Genomic DNA, 17,321 nt, shown 5'->3' on the forward strand with positions numbered 1-17,321 from the left:
GTTTATTGGAGATAGGAGTCTCACGGTCTCTCCTGCCTGGGCTGGCTTTGAACCGCGATCCTCAGATCTCAGCCTCCTGAGTAGCTAAGATTACAGGTGTGAGCCACCAGCGCCCGGCTTATTTGCTACCTTTTAAAGCACATTGTGAGCACACTACATCATACACAAGCTCTGCTGCTGAGTGGCTTTAATGTTTTTTAACACAACATCTAGGGAAGTTTATTTGTATTTCTCTAAATGGTACACTTTTCTTTGGAAAACAAGCCCTGTGGAGTTCCATGAAGTTGTGTCAGCCTAACACATATTTCTAGAGGACTAGTACATGCAGCATTAACTACAAGGGATGGAAAACTAACTGGACCCTCTCTGATGAAACTCAAGCCATTTCAACAAAAACATTTCTTTAAACATCAAGGTAATGTGTCAGAACACACATTTTTTGTTGTTGTTGTTGGTCATGGGGCCTGAACTCTGGGCCTGGGCTCTGTCCCTCAGCTCTTCAGCTCAAGGCTAGCACTCAACTGCTTGAGCTACAGCGCCACTTCCCGCTCTCTGGTGGTTTATTGGAGATAAGAGTTTCACGGACTTTCCTACTTGGGCTGGCTTTGAACCACGATCCTCAGATCTCAGCCTCCTGAGTAGCTAGGATTACAGGCGTGAGCCACCTGTGCCTGGCCCACGATAATTTTTTAAAGAAAGAAAAACAAATCCATTTGATTCAGATTTTTACAAAGGCAAGAGCTAAGGTTTCAGATATAAACAGATCTAGGTTATGTTGACAGATGTATAGATTTTATATGGCACACTGGGAAGCCATTTGGAAACTAAACGTAAAAGGGGCTGGGAATGTGGCTTAGTGATAAGAGTGGTTGCTGAGAATGCATGAAGCCCTGGGTTCCATTCCTTAGCACCGCATAAACAGAAAAAGGTGAAAGTGGCACTGTGGCTCAAATGGTAGAGTGCTAGCCTTGAGCAAAAGAAGCTCAGGGACAGTTCAAGCCCCAGGTCTGGGAAAAGTATCTGATTTTTATTTTTAGGACTATTGGGATAAAAACTCAAGGCCACAAACGCAGCTGGTGCGCTACCACTTGAGGTGGAGGCAGAGTCCCATGGATTATTATTTTTTTGGGGGGGTCCAGTCTTGGGGCCTGAACTCTGGGCCTGGACTCTGTCCCTCAGCTCTTCAGCTCAAGGCTAGTGCTCTACCACTTGAGCCACAGTGCCACTCCCACCTTTTTTCTTTTTGCTTATGTGGTGCTGAGGAATCGAACCCAGGGCCTCAGGCATGCAAGGCAAGCGCTCTACCACTGAGCCACCTTCCCAGCCCCCCCCCCATGGATTATTTTGCCTGGGCTAGCTTTGGATCTTTATCTCCTGGGTCTCATCTTCCTATATAGCTAGGATTACAGGCCTGAAACACTACCAGAGCCCAGCTCAGGAAATCTGATTTTTGTTTGAAACATGTTGTTCTGGCTTCAGTATAGTAAACATATTTAAATTGAGTGGTAGAGAAACTAAAAGAACAAGCAGTAAGAGGTAACATTGTTCAGAAAGAAACGTACTCTTTACCTGACTTATGCAACTGTAACCCCTCTGTGTATCACCTTTACAATAACAACAACAAAAAGTTAAAAACAACAACAACAAAAGAACAAGCAGGACCAGGTGCTGGTGGCTCACCCCTGTAATCACAGCTACTCTGGTGGCTGAAATCTGAGGATTGCAGTTCAAAACCAGCCTGGGCATGAAAGTCTGTGATACCCTTATCTCCAATTAACTACCAAAAACAGGAAGTGGAGCTGTTGACTCAAAGTGGGTAGAATGCTAGCTTTAAGCAAAAAAAAAAAAGCCTCAGCACCATCACCCACAGACCAACAATGACAAAAAAAAGACAGCTATTCTTTCACATGTGTTAACAGTAACAATGTATTTCCGAGAGGAAGGGTAGGGTTGGGAGGAATAGGAGAGAATGATGGAAGAGATGATATTAATCAAAATGCATTGAATTTATAAAGTGATTTTTGAATGGTAACATAAAAAAGTAATCGAAAATATAATATTAAAAACAATGCTGGACACTGGTGGCTCATAGCTACTCAGGAGGCTGAGATCTGTGAGGATCATGGTTCAAAGCCAGCTTCCAGCAGTCAGAGTGTATTTCAAGCTTTGGACTATTTATGGTCTCTGACCCATATCCTAATTCACTCTTTTTTAAAAAAAAATTATTGGATAGACATCATATTATTTGTTCACTCTCCTTCTCCTTTCTCCTTCTTTCTCTCTCTTTCCAGTACTAAAGCTTGAACTTCAGGCCTTGTTTTTTTTTTTTTTTGGTCCAGTCATGGGGCCTGAACTCTGGGCCTGGGCACTGTCCCTCAGCTCTTCAGCTCAAGGCTAGCACTCTACCATTTGAGCCACAGTGCCACTTCTGGCTTTTTTTTTTTCTGCTTATGTGGTGCTGAGGAATTGAACCTAGGGCCTCCTGCATGCAAGGCAAGCCCTCAGGCCTTGCTTTCTTGCTTGTCTTTTCCTCTGAAGGCTCACACTCACTTGAGCCACAGCTGTACTTCTGGCTTTTTGATGGATAACCGGAGACAAGAGTCTGTATTGGCTGGTTTTGCTGTGGGATTCTCAGATTTGCCCTCATGAATAGGTAGGATTACATATATGAGCCACCAGAGCCCAGCTTCTCTCAATCTTTCAAACACAACCTTTATAAGAATTGGAACATCCTGCCCTTAGGTTATATAAGCCTGCTAAAATCATATGGTACACAATGTGATAGACACGATGGCTTCTTTTTTTTTTTAATTGTGAAAATACTGTACACAGGGGTTACAACTACATGGCTGATTGGCTTTCTAAAGCCCATCTTCCTGTAGAGATAATTCTGTATGAACTACAAATTATAATATTCACATGGCCCTTGACAGGAATTCCTAACTAGCTTGTAAGTACACTCTTTTGGTATATGGACTAGAATATGATAGTGGCAATGAAACTTGGTCACATTTGCTTTTGTTTTTGTTTCTTTGTTTAATGCCTTTACTACTGCTTGAACTCAGGGAACTGGTTTTGGCCCTTAGCTTTTTCTGTTCAACTAGCTGTACCACTTGAACCATACCTCCACTTCCTATTTTTTTTTTTTTAGTGGTGCTTGGATTGGGGGCCTAGAAAGTAGCACCAGTTGAGTAAGAGCTCTCTTACCCTCCTATACCCCAAGCCCTACCTTACCTTGAAAACCTAATTCACAGTTAATTTTTGTCAGAGTCACCTTCCTGCCTATTCTGCTTTTAGCCCACAAGACTTTCACCTTCCATCTTAGCTTCCATCTCCTACATCACCTTCCATCCAGCTTCAGTCACAGGATTCCTGTCATGCTGTTATACACTTGCTGCATGGGAACAGTTTGTCTCTCCTAAGGTAAGGAACTCTTTGAACTTGGGTCTATGTGGTAACCATGGTTAGGAGAAATGCAAAGCAGGGCTAGTTGTTGCATAACTAGGTGGTGTGTCAGCTGAATTCTAAATTCTTCCATATTTCTTCCATGCCTGCTCCCACCACACTTTTTTTTTTTTTTTTGCTGGTTGTCTCTGGGCTCCTTTTGCTCAAGGCTAGCACTCTACCACTTTGAGCCACAGCGCCACTTGTGGCTTTTTCATTTACATGGTACTCAGGAATCAAACCCAGGGCTTCATGCATGCTAGGCAAGCACTCTACCACTAGGCCACATTCTCAGCCTTGTCCTGAATGTTGTGACCACATATTCCTGGAAAGATTTGTACAAGCCAATAAACAACCACCTTGGCAAAATATTGAGACACTGACCATCCCAGCAACTTCCTGAAATAGCCAGTTGAACTAAAGCTACAAAATGTCATCAGTCTTTCTTTTTCTTTCTCTCTCTCTTTCTTTTTTGGTCGAACTCTGGGCTTGGGCGCTGTCCCTGTACTCTTCAGCTCAAGGTGAGCGCTCTACCGCTTGAGCTACAGCGCCACTCCCAGTTTTCTAGTGGTTTATTGGAGATAAGAGTCTCTTGGACTTTCATGCCCAGGCTGGCTTTGAACCGTGATCCTCAGATCTCAGCCTCCTGAGTAGCTAGGATTACAGGCGTGAGCCACCTGTGTCCGGCTTTCCTTCATCTCTTTCTTTCCTTTGTCAGTACAGAGTAGCTCTCCTCTTCTTCCTCTTTCTCCTCTTCCTCCCCATTTTTTTTTGTTTTTTTGGTTGTGGGGCCTGAACTCTGGGCCTGGGTACTGTCCCTCAGCTCTTCGACTCAAGGCTAGTGCTCTACCACATGAGCCACAGGACTACTTTTGGCTTTTTCTGCTTACGTGGTGCTGAGGAATTGATCCCAGGACCTCATGCATTGAAAGGCAAGCACTCTACCACTGAGCCACCTTCCCAGCCCCCTCCCAAATATTTGCTTGCTATTTCCAAGTTAGTGATAATCCCTGCCTTCCTGGAATCTAGGGAGTGAACATAAAATTCTTCCCAACTTTTTAGTTATCTTTTAAATTTTATTTTTATTTATTTATTTATTTTTTGTCAGTGATGGAGCTTGAACTCCCGGCTTGGGTGCTGTGCCTGCACTCTTCAGCTCAAGGTGAGCACTCTACTGCTTGTGCCACAGTGCTACTTCTGGTTTTCTAGTGGTTTATTGGAGATAAGAGTCTCACGGATTTTCCTGCCCGGGCTGGCTTTGAACCTCAATCCTCAGATCTCAGCCTCCTGAGTAGCTAGGATTACAGGCATGAGCCACGGGTACCTGGTCTTTTTACTTATTAATCAAGCCCAGAGTCTTCTAAATTGGATGGAAGCTTTAGTTTGCACTAGTTAACATTTCTGCATGTTTTTCCTACATCTTAAATGTTTATAAACCCTAGCATCACTCAGCCTACAACTGCCTATGGTGCTGGTTCCTTTGGTGTCATTGCCTCTTTGTAAATTCTTTAACTCTGACCATCTGCCAAAGCCCCAGACTTAACAGGGAGATATCTGGTTCCCACAAGGTTACTTCATCTCTGAGTGATTGCTCACATTTAGGTGGCTGTGTGTCCTGGGAAGTTCACTGTTGCTTGGAGGTAGTCTTAGTTTCTCATCATGTACGATGAAGCAGCAGTAGACAGAATGGATTAGAGCAAGACACATACAAAATGGAGGTAGGGACACCAAGATTTTTCCGGCTTTTAGCTAACTTGAAGGCCCAGTAAGGGATTAGAGCTTTTCTTTTTTTTTTTTTCTTAATTGTGAGAATACCATACAGAGGAGTTACAATTACATGGGGGATTAGAGCTTTTCTGCATCTCTTACAACTCCTTCATGTTTGAACGTTCCTTTTTTTTTTTTTAAGCGGGTAGTGGGGCTTGAACTCCGGGCCTGGGCGCTGTCCCAGAGCTTTTTGTTTTTCTCATGGCTTAGTGCTCTACCACTCGATCCACAGGACCACTTACAGCTTTTTGGGGATTCATTGGAGTCTCATGGCCTGACTTGTCTGGACTGGTTTCAAAGCCAGATCCTCCGCTCTCAGCCTCCTGAGTGAGCCAGGGGTGCTGGATTTAAACGCCTCTGTCTTGAGGGGGTTTGTGTCAGTCTAAGGTACTCTGTGGGCAGGTTTGCTGCGGAGAATGTGGGCTCCCCGAGGAGCAGGCCTGCCTTCGTTGGTTTCACCAATGGCGCAGGCTGTGCACGATCAAGGGCCCTGTTCAGCTTGGCTTGGCTTGGCTACCACTGCATCGCTCTGAACAGGTGCTCAGGTTTGGCAAAAGAGAGGCTGTGGGCAAAAGGGAGGCGGGACAGAACCCGACTGCCCGTGTAAGGGAAACGCGGCTGGGCATCTGCAGTTGAGTCTCAGGGGCTGGGAGCTCAGAGGAAGAAAGGACACCCATTGACAAAACCACAAGAAGTTTAAAAAGAACTCTGTTTAGTTGTACACAGGGGCTTCTTCATCTCTCAGCTTATACAAGTGTCTTGAGCACCGTCACCCATCCCTGGTTCTCCCCACACGGGCGTTCGAAGAGCGTCCGAGGCACCTCCCCGAGGCACCTCCGCGAGCCAGGCCTCACACTCCCACAGGCCGCTGCGCCCGCCGCGGCGGAACAAAGGAAGTGCGGGCCTCAGCCTGCATCGCCGCGCACCGCCCCAGGCCCCGCCCTCGCTCCGCCCGCGTCCTCCCTCTCGCCGGCGCACGTGCGCAGATCGGCGCCTACCGGGGCCGGCGGCGCACCCGCGCGTGACGCACCGCCGCACAGCGGCGCGTGATGACGCAGGGACGTGCGCTCGGAGACTCGTCGGGAAGATGGCGGCTGCTCCTCTGGAGGAACGGGGTTGAGCGGGGAAAGGACCGGGGCCAGGCCGAGGAGACGTTCCCGAACAGCGAAGACGGACGTTTCGCTCGCCGTTAGGAGCCCCGCTCCGCGCCGGACGGTGAGTGCGGCCGCGACGGGGACCCGCGCGCCCGCGGCAGGCGGCTGCGCTCCGCCATTTTCAGGCCCGGCGGTTGCGTGCTTTGGGGGGCCGGCTGGGAGGCCCGATATCCGGAGGCCTATCGAGACGGGCGTGGGCCTCTGTGGAGCGGTCCGGAGCCTGGAGGCCGGCGGAAGGGGAGGACGTGAGCGGCCCGGCCGGGGTCTGCCGGCCGGGTTCGGAGGGGAAGAGGTTTAAACATACAGGGGACGGGGGAGTCGCGGGCCGGGGGCGGAGGGAGGCCGGGGTCCGGAGGCCCGGAGGGGACGGGGGTGCGGTGGCCCGGGCCGGGAGCGGGGTGGACGGGCGCAGAGCGTCTGGGAGCGGCCTGGCTCCGGGGCTCGGGATCGGTGCTTCTCACAGGAGGAGCATCTCCGCTCCCCTGGAGCAGTTGCGCTGCTCCTTTGCTAACTCCGCAAAAAAGCAACAACAACAAAAAAATGCCTTTTACTGACGCGGAAATGAGGACTTGGTAAGACATTCCGAGGCTCGGGTTGGCGGGTGGGGGAGCGGGGTTGCTCGAGTGGCCGCCGAGCGGGCTAGCATTTTTGTGATCAAGTGCGTGTGGGTGCCTAGTTGTAACCTTCGTGGCTACCAGGGTCACCGAACTCCCTAAATCAGATCTACGAGGTTACTTGTAGAAACACGTCAGAGTTTTTTTTTCTTCTTATTTTGTTGGGAGACAAGGTCTCAAAAGGTGTTGCTCCAGCCGTCTTGTAACTTGGGCTCTTTCCAGGTACAGAGACTACAATGTAGTCTATCTAACGCACTAGATAAGAGCGCTTTTAAGTAGTCTTCTACATAGAAATGAAGTTAACTGTGTAAGAACTTTGGAAGACAGTATATGAGCAAGACGCTGGTGTTGACCGGCACATCTCTTGGGAGCACAGCTTTTAAGCACACTCCGCAGATTGAATGCACACAGAACTTTCTTTGTCTTTGAAAGTGGCGCAGTGGTAGATCTAACTCAGACAAAAGGTGTAGTGACTGTTAAAAGAAAACATGTTAATTGTTTCCTTTGTGGTATTTTCCTTTTATTTATTTGGCCAGTCGTGGGGCTTTGAACTCGGGGTCTGGGCACTGCCCTTGAGTTTCTTTTGGTCAAGGCTAACACTCTTACCACTTGAGCCACAGCACCACTTCCAACTTTTTCTGTTCATGGGGTACTGAGGAATCGAATCCAGGGCTTCATGCATTCTAGAAAAGCACTGAGCCATATTCCCAGCCCCTCCTTTTTTTTGGGGGGGGGTCCGGTCGTGGTGCCTGAACTCTGGGCCTGGACACTGTCCCTCAGCTCTTCAGCTCAAGGCTAGCACTCTACCACTTGAGCCACAGCGCCACTTCCGGTTTTTTCTTTTTGCTTATGTGGTGCTGAGGAATCGAACCCAGGGCCTCAGGCATGCAAGGCAAGCGCTCTACCACTGAGCCACCTTCCCAGCCCCCCTCCTTTTGTTTTTATTTTTATTTTTTGGTGCTGGGGCATGAATTCAGGGCTTGAGTGCTGTCTCTTAGGTTTTTGCTCAAGGCTGGCGCTCTACCACTTGAGCCACTCCACTTTGGCTCTTTGCTGGATAATTGGCAGTAAGAGTGTCACAGACTTCTGTTCTGGCTTGGAATAAGGATCCACAGAGCTCAGCCTCCTTAGTAGGACTGCATGTGTGAGCCACCAGCTCCCACCATCTTAATTTTAATTGTATTTGATGCTCAACTTTTATTACTAAAAATTTGTGGAGTGAGTGTGTGTGTGCGTGCGCGTGTGTGCGTGCGCGTGTGTGCGTGCGCCCTACTGGGGTTTGAATTCAGGGCCACATAATCACTGGGCTGGTTCTCTACCACTTGAGAAACACCTCCAACCCTGTTTTTGCTTATTATTTTGGAGAGAGGGGGGGTCTCATTGACTTTTCTCCTAGGGCTGGCTTGGAACATTTGTCCTTTTTTTTTTGTGGCCAGTCCTTGGGCTTGAACTCAGGACCAGGGCACTGTCTCTGAGCTTTGTTGCTCAAGGCTAATGTTCTACCACTTTGGCCCACAGTTCCAGCTTCCAGTTTTCTGGTAGGTTAATTGGAGACAAGATTCTCAGGGACTTTCCTGCCTGGGGTGGCTTTGAACTGTGGTCCTCAGATTTCAGCCTCCTGGGTTGCTAGGATTACAGGCATGAGCCACCAGCACCTGGCTGTACTTTTACACTTTTGTATTCCTAAAACCTAGGCATACAGATTGAAGAATGAATGATGTTCTTATAAATTTCTAGCTTCTACTTAAGTTTGTATTCACACTGACCAGGTTTATTCCACTCTTTAGCTTTCCCTTGTGATCTTCCCTGGACTTTCTTCTTCCTTTCAGGCCACACATTTATATCCTGTTAACTCCTCAAAATCCAGCTAAATCTCATCCCATTGATAAAGTCCTCAATGATTGTTCTATCTCTGTTCTGTGCTGTACTGTTCTGTTCTCAGGCTTACAACTTAGGACCTCTAGGTCTGGCTCTGCTTTTTTTTTCTCATGGCTAGCACTGTACCACTCAAACCATGCCTCCAGCGTGTCTTTTTTTTAATTTTATTTTATTTTTTATTTTTAGGGTCCGGTTGGGCCTGAACTCTGGGCCTGGGTGCTGTCCCTCAGCTCTTCAGCTCAAGGCTAGCGCTCTACCACATGAGGGGCAGCGCCACTTCCGGCTTTTTTCTTTTTGCTTATGTGGAGCTGAGGAATTGAACCCAGGGCCTCATGCATGCAAGGCAAGTGCTCTACCACTGAGCCACCTTCCCAGCCCCCAGCTTGTCTTTTATTTATAACTTGTCTCTATTCAATCTAGGATCTGTGCAGCCGTCTTTTCTGTTACTTCATGTCCCATAGTACATAGCATTGTGAGTGGGTTGATGAAGTTTAAAACTGCCTTTAGCTGAGATTGTTATAAGACTCCTGCTCTTCTCTGTTTGCCTGCATCATTTACTAGACTACTGTAGCAATTGTTTTTTGTTTTCCTTTGTATGTTGGTGTTGGATTTTTTTGGGGGGGCAGTTGTGGGGCTTGGAAACAGGGCCTGGGTGCTGCTATCCCTGAGCTCTCGCTTAAGGCTAACACTCTCTACCTCAGCACAGCTCCACTTCCCATTTTCTGGTGGTTAAGAGTCTCACAGGAACTTTTCTGCCAAGGTTGACTTTGAACCATAATCCTCAGCCTCCTGAATAGCTAGGATTACAGGCATGAGCACCTGGCTGTACGTTGGATTTTTATCATAACTTACTTTTTTTTTTTTTGTCAGTTGTGTGGCTTGAACCCTGGGCCTGGGTGTTGTCCCTGAGCTCATCAGTGCACTCTACCACTTGAGCCACAGCACCACTTTTGATTTTCTGGTAGTTAATTGGAGATGAGTCTCACGGAGTTTCCTGCCCCAGCTTTGAACCATGATCCTCAGATCTCAGCCTCCTGAGTAGCTAGGATTACAGGCGTTAACTACAGGTACCCAGCTCTCTCTCTATTTTTTTTTTTTTTGTCAGTCATGGGGCCTGAACTCTGGGCCTGGGCGCTGTCCCTCAACTCTTTAGCTCAAGGCTAGCGCTCTACCACTTGAGCCACAGCACCACTTCGGCTTTTTCTGCTTATGTGGTGCTGAGGAATGGAACCCAGGGCGTCATGCATGCAAGGCAAGCACTCTACCACTGAGCCACCTTCCCAGCCCCTGTGTGTGTGTGTACACATGTGTGTGTGTGTGTGTGTGTACGTGTGTGTGTGCCAGTCCTGAGTCTGAGCTTAGGGGATGGGTGCTGTTCCTGAGCTTTTTTGTTGCTCAAAGCTAGTTCTCTACCACTTGATCCATAGCTCTACTTCTGGCTGGTTTTGGTGGTTAATTGAAGATAAGAGTCTCATGGACTTCCTTGCATGGGCTGGCTTTGAACACTTGCCTTCACATCTCAGCCTCCTAAATCCATGGGATTACAGACTTGAGCCACTGGTACTTGGCAGCCCTTGATTGAGTTTTTTTTTTTTTTTTTTTGCTTGAGGCTAGTGCTTTGCTACTTGAGCCACAGCTCTATTTTCAGCTTTTGGGGGTTAATTGGAGATAAGAGTCAAAGACTTGCCCTGGTAGCTAGGATTACAAGAGTGAGCCATGGGTGCCTACTTAAGAAAATGGTACTTACTGCCAAAATTTGGGTACTAAGCTGGGTATAGTGGCATGTATCTGTAATCATATCAACTAGTGAGGGAAGTCTTTGCTTCTAGGCCTTTTCTGGTAGTCAGAGTTAGTTCAGAACATGCTTAATAGTAGTTCAGAACATGCTTAATAGTAGTGTTATAAATGCCAAATAGTTATTTTAGGAATTACCTACACAGAAAATGGAAATGTTCAATAAGTTCCAAGTATACTTGAATTTTCATGTCTTTTTCTTTTTAGTTTTTAAAATTATTATAAAGGTGATGTACAGAGGGGTTGCAGTTACGTAAGTCAGGTAAAGCGTACTTTTGTTGTTGTTGTTGGTTATGGGGCTTGAACTCTGAGCCTGGGTGCTGTTCCTGAGCTCTACAGCTCAAGGCAAATGCTCTATCACTTGAGACCACCAAGTCTGTTTTTCTGGTGGTTGGAGATGAGTCTCAGGGACTTTCCTGCCTGGGTGTGCTTTGAATCGTGATCCTCAGATTTCAGCCTGAGTAGCTAGTTACAGGCATGAGCCACCAGTGCCTGGCTTAAAGAGCACATTTCTTTTTTTCTTTTTCTTTTTTATGCTGGTTGTGGAGCCTGAACTCTGGGCCGGGGTGCTGTCCCTCAGCTCTTTCAGCTCAAGGCTAGTGCTCTACCAATAGAGCCACAGCACCACTTCTGGCTTTTTCTGCTTTGCATGGTGCTGAAGAATCGAACCCAGGGCCTTCTGCATGCAAGGCAAGCACTCTACCACTGAGCCACCTTCCCAGCCCAAGTGCCCATGTCTTTTTGGACAGTGTTACCCCTTCCTTGCTCTCTTCCAGTTTTTCCCTCCCATTCCCACCCACAAGTTGTATAGTTCATTTTCAACTTAGTATCTAGTGAGTAAGTAAGGTATTTGTTCACCCTTTGTCCCTCTATATTTTTGTGCCTTCCCTTTACACAGCTGCCCCCAGACAGATAAACAAGACAAAAATAAAAGAAAAACAGCAACAAAGAAAAACCTTGTTGCCATTTCCTGGAGTTCATAAGGATAAATACTTTATATGGTCAGCTACACATAGGCATTGCACTTTTGTGTTCCTCTCTATAGAATATCCTCCTTTGGTCTTGCTGTTTGTGAATGCCTAGAATCCTATATATCATGTCCCAATGTATTATAGATTTAGCCTCCTCATATGAGAGAAAACATGTGCCATTTGTGTCTCTGAGCTTGGCTTACCTTTTCATGCCTTGTCTCTCTTAGAATATATTGAACTAAATACAAACAGAGAACTTTGTTCAAAACTGACTTGAAATAGTATTTTGTTTGTTAACTTTGAATTTTTTTTTTAAATCAATTTACAGTTTTATTTTATCCCAAGTACTGGGGCTTGAACACAGGGCTTTATGCTTAGTAGTCAGAACTACTTCCACTTGAGCTGCTTTTCTATTTCCTTTCTGTGTTGGTTATTTTTTTTAAATTGTGATTAAGTGATTACATAATTTCCCAAATTTCACAGTATTGTGGGATAGTGTTGCTCAAAGTCACAAACACATTCTAACTTTCCTGTAGCAAATTGTCTATCACGGTCTATAACATTTATGAGTTCTATGAACTTTGCGATAGTTATTTCTTCCACATTGGGTGATATGTACATTTCTTTTGTTTTGCATAGCATCAGCTGTTCCCTCTTTCCCATTTGTTCCCTCCCTCCTATTGCTGCCATTAAGTTGCTTAGTTCATTTTGGCCAATGTCCTGTGCAGCTAATGGGTCCCGCTGTTGTATGTTTTTCCCTGATTCCCTCTAGTTCTGTGTCGTCTTCCTGGTTCCCCTCCGGTGTACACATATATACCATATGTGATCAGCAGCATGGGGTTATTTAGTAGTGATTCCACCAGATGAGTGGAAGTCCCTTGTTTCTTTAATCCTGTTAATTTTGTTGTATCACCTAACATTTTGGATTTAGCATCTACTTATGAGGGAGACCATGTACCATTTGTCTCTTTGCTCTTGGCTTACCTCACTCAACATGATTTCTTCTAGCTCCATCCATTTCCCTGCAAATGTCAATATTTTGTCTTTCTAATGGCTGCATAATATTACATTGTGTATAGATACCACAATTTTTGGATCCATTCATCTGTGGTGGGGCATCTGGGTTGTTTCCATATCCTGGCTATTGTGAACAGTGCTGCAATAAACATGGAGGTGCACGTGTCCTTGTATACTGGTTCCTGTTGCTCAGGATAGATGGCCTAGAAGTGGTATGACTGGGTCATAAGGAAGGTCAATCTTTACCTTTCTGAGGACCCTCCAGACTGCTTTCCAAAGTGGTTGTATAAGTGTATATTCCCATCAGCAGTGTAATAGGGTTCCTTTTTCTCTGCATCCCCCTCCAGCATTTGTCATTGGCTGACTTGTGGATGTGGGACGTTCTCTGTGTTGGTTGTTTTTGAGATAGGGTCTTGCTTTTGCCTGGGCTGGGCTGGGCTGGGCTGGGCTGGGCTGGGCTGGGCTGGCCTGGTCTGGTCTGGTCTGGTCTGTTATCCACTTGTTTGTGCATGTCTGTGCCCCTGGAGTGACAGGTGCACACCAGAGTTACTCAGCCTGTGCTTTCTTCCGTATGGCTTGGCATCTACTGCTTGAACCATTCTTCCAGTCTGGCATTTTGCTATTTCATTGGAGATAGAATCTCAGGCCCATTTATGTCTCAGACTCCAGAGTAGCTAAGATTATAGATAATCTGGCCCCTTCTACTTTTTTTTTTTTTTAATTTATTTTTTCTTCTGGTCATGGGGCTTGAACTCTGGGCCTGGGCGCTGTCCCTCAGCTCTTCAGCTCAAGGCTAGCACTCTACCACTTGAGCCACAGCGCTACTTCCGGCTTTTTTCTTTTTGCTTATGTGGTGCTGAGGAATCGAACTCAGGGCTTCAGGCATGCAAGGCAAGCGCTCTGCCACTGAGCCACCTTCCCAGCCCCCCCTTCTACTTTTTTTTAAAAAATAATTTTTTATTGAGATTAAGTGAATACATACATTTCAGAAATTTCACAGTATTTTGAGATGATACTTAAACAAACACATTTTAATCTTCACCAGGCAAATTGAAATTATCATGTTCTGTAATGTTTGTGAATTCTGTGTGTTTTGACAGTAGTTCTTTCTTTCTTTCTTTCTTTTTTTTGGTCCGGTCGTGGGGCCTGAACTCTGGGCCTGGGTGCTGTCCCTGAGCTCTTCCACTCAAGGCTAGCTCAAGGCTAGCGCTCTACCACTTGAGCCACAGCACCACTTCCGGCTTTTTTCTTAATGTGGTGCTGAGGAATCGAACCCAGGGCCTAAGGCATGCAAGGCAAGCACTCTACCACTGAGCCACCTTCCCAGCCCCTAGTTATTTCTTTCACATTGGATGATAATACATTTCTTCCTTTTGCTTAGTGTAAGCTGTTCCGTCTTTCCCTCTCATTCCCTCCCTACTTTTACTTTTTTTTTTTTTTGTCGGTCGTGAGGGCTGAACTCTTGGCCTGGGCACTGTCCCTCAGCTCTTCAGTGCAAGGCTAGTGTTCTACCACTTGAGCAACAATACCACTTCCAGCTTTTTTTTTTTTTTGCTTATGTGGTGCTGAGGAATCGAACCCAGGGGCTCATGTATGCGAGGCAAGCACTCTACCACTGAACCAACTTCCCAGCCCCTTCTTCTTCTTCCCAGCCCCTCTACTTGTTTTTCTTTACGATTAATTATTTTTGGTTTTGTTTTGTTTATGGTACTGGAACTTGAACTCAGGCCTGCTCTGCCACTTGAGCCACAGCTTCATTTCTAGCTTTTGGTGGTTAATTGGAGATAAGAGTCTCAGCCAGTTAGCCAGTGGTTCACACCTTTAATTCTAGCTACTCAGGACTTTGAGATCTAAGAATCTTGGTTTGGAGTTAACTTAGGCAGTAAAATTCATGACTTTGATCTCCAATTAACAAAAAAAAGCTGGAAGTGGAGCAATGACTCAAGCTTTGACCAAAAAAGCTCAGGAACAGCACCTTGGCCTTAAATTCAAGCCCCTGAGACAGACAGGCAGGCAGACAGATAGACAGACAGACACACAGAGAAGAGTCTTATGGGCTTTTCTGCTGGGGCTGGCTTTGAATAGCAATCCTGAGTTCTCAGCTTGAGTACCCCCTTGTGCCAGACTCCAAAAATGAGTGTGTGTGTACACGTGTGTGTGTGCATGTTGTATTTATGTGCATGCGTGTTTGCGTGCATGTGTGTGCGCGTGCGTGTGTGTGTGTGTGTGTGTGCGTGTGTGTGTGTGTGCGTGCGTGCGTGCGTGCATGAACTCAGTGTCTGGGCACTGTTCTTCAGCTTTTATTTTAACAAGCTTCTGCTCTACCACTTGAGCTCTACTTCTTTTTGGTGATTAGTTGGAGATAGTGTCAAAGGCTGGAACCTGCCCACGCTGGGTTAGAACTGTGATCCTCAGATTTCAGCCTCCTGAATAGCTAGGATTACAGGCATGAGCCACTGGTGCCTGGCTACAAAAAAATTGAATTGTAAATTATGTGGAATGGCTTCTGATAATTGTCCTTTTGATTAATTAATTAATCAATTTGTCGGTCTTGGGGCTTGAACTCTGGGCTTGGGCGCTGTCCTTGTGCTCTTCATCTCAAGGCGAGAGCTCTACCACTTGAGCCACAGCACCACTTCCGGGTTTCTAGGGGAGGGGGGTTATTGGAGATAAGAGTCTCAAGAACTTTCCTGCCCTGGCTGGCTTTGAACCACGATCCTCAGATCTTAGCCTCCTGAGTAGCTAGGATTACAGGCGTGAGCCACCGGCGCCTGGCTTGGTAATTTTTTTTGAACCAAATGTTTTATTTAATATTGTTCTAACATTTAACTGGGGGACAAAAATGTAACTACATAAAGTCAGAGACATTATCAATGATTTAATGTATTAAGAAAAAATAATTGGGCTGGGAAGATGGCTCAATGCATGCATGAGGCCCTGGGTTCAATTCCTCAGCACCACATATGCAGAAAAAAGCCTGGAAGTGGCTCTGTGGCTCAAGTGGTAGAGCACTAGCCTTGAGCTGAAGAGCTGAGGGACAATGCCCAGGCCCAGAGTTCAGGCCGCACAACCAGTCCAAAAAAAAAATACAGTTTAAGAATGCAGATGATGCTGGGCGCTGGTGGCTCACGCCTGTAATCCTAGCTACTCAGGAGGCTGAGATCTGAGGATCATGGTTCAACGCCAGCCTGGGCAGGAGAGACCGTGAGACTCCTATCTCCAATAAACCACCAGAAAACTGGAAGTGGCGCTGTAGCTTAAGTGGTAGGTGCTCGCCTTGAGCTGAAGAGCTGAGGGACAGCGCCCAGGCCCAGAGTTCAAGCCCCATGACCAACAAAAAAAAAAAAAAATGCAGATGTTTTGGGCTTGTAATCCTAGCTACTTAGGAGGCTGATATCTGAGGATCGCTGTTCAAAGCCAGCTCGGGCAGGAAAGTTCATGAGACTTTTATCTATAGTTAACCACCAGAAAACTGGAAGTGGTGCTGTGGCTCAAGTGGTAGCTTTGAGCTGAAGAGCTGAGGAACAGTGCTCAGACCCAGAGTTGAAGCCCCATAACTGACCAAAAAAGAAGAATGCAGATGTGAGACTGAAAAATGAGTTTTAAAGACTTTGGTTTATTTATATTTTTATTTTTTGGTCCGGTCGTGGGGCCTGAACTCTGGGCCTGGGAGCTGTCCCTCAGCTCTTCAGCTCAAGGCTAGCGCTCTACCACTTGAGCCACAGTGCCACTTCCGGCTTTTTTTTGTGTGCTTATGTGGTGCTGAGGAATTGAACCCAGGGCCCTCATGCATGCAAGGCAAGCGCTCTACCACTGAACCACCTTCCCAGCCCCTTACATTCTTTTTTTTTTTTTTAATTTAATTTTATTGTAAAGATGCTGTACGGAGGGGTTACAGTTACACGAGTAAGGTACATTTCTTTTTGAACATTGTTTCTCATTCCATTATTGTTGTCCAACTATCCCTCCCCTCCCCCCACCTCCCAAGTTGTAAATTTCATTTCTGATATAGTGTCTTGTGAATATCGTTGTTGCAGTGGTTCATCCTTTGTACTCCTTTCATCATTTTGTTACTTCCCTTCTCTTCCCCAAATCAGATATTGACTTAGAATCTTTACGGAGCTTTTTCCAGGTAGGCACTAAATATTTTGTTAACTGTGTTTTTTGTTTGTTTGTTTTTTGTTTTTGTTTTTTTGTTTTGACAGTCCTCAGGGCTTATGCATTGTCCTTGAGCTCCTTCTGCTCAAATCTAGCACCCTGCAATTTGAGTCGCAGCACCACTTCTGGTTTTCTGGTAGTTAATTGACAGACTTTCTTGCCTGAGCTTTCTCTGACTGGTGAGTCTTGGATCTTGGCCTCTTGAGTAGCTAGGATTACAGGTTCTAATAATAAGAAACTCTTAATTTGGGTGCCAGTGGCTCATGCCTATAATCCTACCTGTTTGGAGGCTGAGACCTGAAGGTCGCAGTTCGAAGCCAGTCAGGGCAGCAAAGCCGTGGGACTTTGAACCGTGATCCTTAGATCTTAGCCTACTGAGTAACTAGGATTATAGGTGTGAACCACCAGTGCCTGGCTTCTGTTTTTGTTTTTTTTTTTGCCGGTCGTGGGGCCTGAACTCTGGGCCTGGGCGCTGTCCCTCAGCTCTTCAGCTCAAGGCTAGCACTCTACCACTTGAGCCACAG

At 46.3% G+C, this 17,321-nt stretch overlaps 1 protein-coding gene across 3 annotated transcripts in view; it reads left to right on the forward strand.

The window, feature by feature from the left end:
- The first annotated feature begins 6,282 nt into the window (after positions 1-6,282).
- The window catches only part of Wdr33 (WD repeat domain 33), a 125,203-nt gene continuing 114,164 nt past the window's right edge, over positions 6,283-17,321 (forward strand). For all 3 annotated transcript variants that reach the window (XM_013028843.1, XM_013028844.1, XM_013028845.1), the window contains exon 1: positions 6,283-6,426. The gene's annotated coding sequence lies outside the window, so the exon portion shown is untranslated. The remainder of the gene's footprint in view (positions 6,427-17,321) is intronic.

The sequence above is a fragment of the Dipodomys ordii genome, unplaced genomic scaffold (assembly GCF_000151885.1).
Source record: "Dipodomys ordii isolate 6190 unplaced genomic scaffold, Dord_2.0 Scaffold114, whole genome shotgun sequence".
NCBI lineage: Eukaryota > Metazoa > Chordata > Mammalia > Rodentia > Heteromyidae > Dipodomys > Dipodomys ordii.